Below are 3,235 nucleotides of genomic sequence, written 5' to 3' on the forward strand. Positions count from 1 at the left end.
TTCTTCTTTCACTTCTTCTCCTTCTGTTTGTCCCCATTCCTTATTGCCCTTGCACGAATCTCAGCTAGACGCTAATCCTTGCGCCTCTCTGCGTCCTCCTCCTCCCTCATCTTCTTCCCCTCCTCCTCCTCGTTACTCTCCTCCTCCTCTGGGCCTTACGAAATTTTGCCCACTCAGATCCATATTCTTCATCATGCATACAAAAATACATCCATGCAATACACCTAACTATAGGGAGCTCGTCTGCAGGCCTGCTTCGATTGAAGCGATCTTTCTTCTCTCTCCGGCGCCTGTTCCATTCCCTAGCAAGCTCTTCCTTGGCCTTCTTCAGATCCTCGATTTGCTTATGTTTGATTCCTTCCTGCTATTGCTGTACCCTAGCACCTCATAGCTCACATGATTCGTTGTAGCAGAAAAATTTGACCAGGTAACTTTAGCCAAAAGGGCACCTTTAACTCGATCACACTGGAAGTCAGTGATTGTCTTATCACTCTTCTTCAGGAGATCATCTCCATACATATGCCAAAGTCCCCCACCAAATCCCATAATACCGATCATGGCTACTCAACCATTTCATCGTTGGTGGAGCATAACCTCCTACGCCTTCTCAACTAAATGCAATCTTCTACCCAGGCCTTCAATCTTCTTTCCTCTATTGATGTTCTCTTGGATGCCTACTCTGATGGTGGCGGCAGCGGCGTACCCACGCCGGTGCACGCCACCACCTCGTGCAGCAAACGGATTGGAGGACATCCGCCTTCAGTGAGGCACCCCAAGTAGCAGGTGCTGGCCGGAGGGGGGTCATCACGCAGCCTCCTCTCCTGATGGTGGAAGTCAAAGGCGTTGAAAAACATTTTTTTTGTACTAAACTTTTATACTTGTTTGAAACTAAGTGTATCATATTATAATTGTAACTAATATAAGTTTATAATACTTAGCCATATAACAATGTTTCCAAATAATAATTATATTATTCATTGGTATACAGTTGTAGTGTATATTATTGAAAATTTTGAGTCTACACAATAACATTGTATGATGTACCCAATTTTTTCTCATCGTTAAAACAATCTTTCAAATTTATTTTCCAATATTGCATAAATGATATAGTGTATACACATTTGCATGTGTACATATATCTTTTAATATTATTGAATATTAAGTAGAGATTTCTAAATCATACACACATTAACAAATATTTTAATAGTGGTTTCTAGTGTATATTAGGCAGTTATATTCATAGAAACTTCTAGGGCATAAAAATGTGAATTGCAAGTTGGGTTCAACAATAGAATCATCGAGGAACCAAAAATGCTTTCAATTGTACTTTTGCGTTTGATTTGACTAGCTAACATGCTTGTCCAGATTTACTTGGTTTTATTTGGTGCAAATGAGATGTCCTATCCGTTTCTCAAATTTTTTTGCATTAGTTTAAAAATTGAAATCTTTTATCATAATTTTCATTATAATACTAAGACATCCATCGTAAAGAGAGACTAGTGTATTTTAACTCAACTTCACCAGTCGGATTGGCTTGCCTCTGCATGGTATAACTTATTAGTATGTGGTGTGAACTTACGCTTATGCAAATTGAGGCTCTATTTATGCATTTAATAATATTTGAGATGTAATGCATATTTTTATAGTGCTTACTACACTAGTAGAAAAAGGGGCTTTCGTTCGGGCCTGGCCAGCCCATTAGTCCCGGTTCTTATACGAACCGGGACCAATGGGTGCATTCGTCCCGGTGCGTGAGCCCAGGTGGCCGGCCGGGGCCTCGTGGGCTTTGGTCCCGGTTCATTTGGACCCATTTGTCTCGGTTCTAGGCACGAACCGGGACCAATGGGCCTCGCTCCTGGCCCACATCCATTGGTCCCGGTTCCAGCCACAAACCGGGACAAATGATTTGCCTATATATAGCCCATCGCAAGCGAGCAGAGCACTCCACACTGCTCTGTTTTTTGCTGGCCGACGAGGGGAGGGCATTTGGGTGCTCTAGCTCACCTCCTATGCACATGAGGTGTTCGATGAAATGTCCGAGCCACACTAGTTAATATTTCTTCTCTCGAAACTCGACCTCTGAACTCCATTTTCCCCGAGATTTTTCTAGGTTTAGCAGTCCGTCACGTCCCGTCCCCGTCTTCACCGCCATCGATCGCCCGCGCCGATCTTGTCGCCGGCACCACCATGGTGAGCCTCTTGTTCTTATCTTCTTTCTGAAAGAAAAAAAATTCTTACTTGAGATAGATACTTGTCTAATTTTCTTACTTTTATTATTCCTTGTTATTATATAGTGCGATGGTTCTGGTATCCGCCCCCGTCGGCCCTCGTCCTGTCTATGATTCGGATGTGGTATATATTATCTTTTTATAACTATTTGGTTCATTTATCGTTTATGACAATTATGCCGACCAACGTGACAGAGATTTTATTATGTAGGAGGTGGTTGAACCGGAAATTCCAACCGACCCTATTGTCGAGAGGTTAAATTTAGTTGAAGAAGAAAACAATTACTTGAAGGAAAAAATAAAAAAAATTGAGGAGGAGAAGATGATATTGGAGTTGCATGTTGCGGATGTCATCGATAATCAGAAGATCAAGATGGATGCAATGCGGTTGAAGATTAGAAATATTAGAAAATATGCCATTCATACCGAGGCTTGGTATCATTATGCCGTTGGATCAATTGTTACCTTAGTTGTGATTATGATCGCATTTGTTGTTGCATTGAAAGGTTTTACATAATTTCAATGTATGGTTTAACTAGATGCTCTGGAGAGCTATATGTTGTTCAATTTGAACTATGTATGTACTTTGGTTTTAATGTGATGATGAACTACTATTAATTTGGTCACTTATTTCTATCCATGTTCATTTGTAGTGCTTTTCAATTTCAGGGTCTTATAGCTGAAAGAAAGGGTTGAAAATTGATGATGTGGCTTTGAGTGGTGCATTTTGAACACAGAAAAACTATGGAGTTCAAATAAGTTCAAAAAAATGAAATCCCTTTGTAACAGACGAGTTTCCGTATGAAACCCTGATACTTCGAAAGAGATTGTCCGTTTTGTACACGAAGTGCATCCAGTTTTTGCCGTAAGCCTCTCTACTTTCTTGCACATGCTATGTGGGTGAAATGATGATACCATGCCAACTTTCAACCTTTTCAGAGTTCATTTGTAGTGCTTTTCAATTTCAGGGTCTTATAGCTGAAAAAATCAGTAAATGCATGAAAAAT

Source organism: Triticum aestivum, chromosome 6A, assembly GCF_018294505.1.
Source record: "Triticum aestivum cultivar Chinese Spring chromosome 6A, IWGSC CS RefSeq v2.1, whole genome shotgun sequence".
Taxonomy (NCBI): Eukaryota; Viridiplantae; Streptophyta; class Magnoliopsida; order Poales; family Poaceae; genus Triticum; species Triticum aestivum.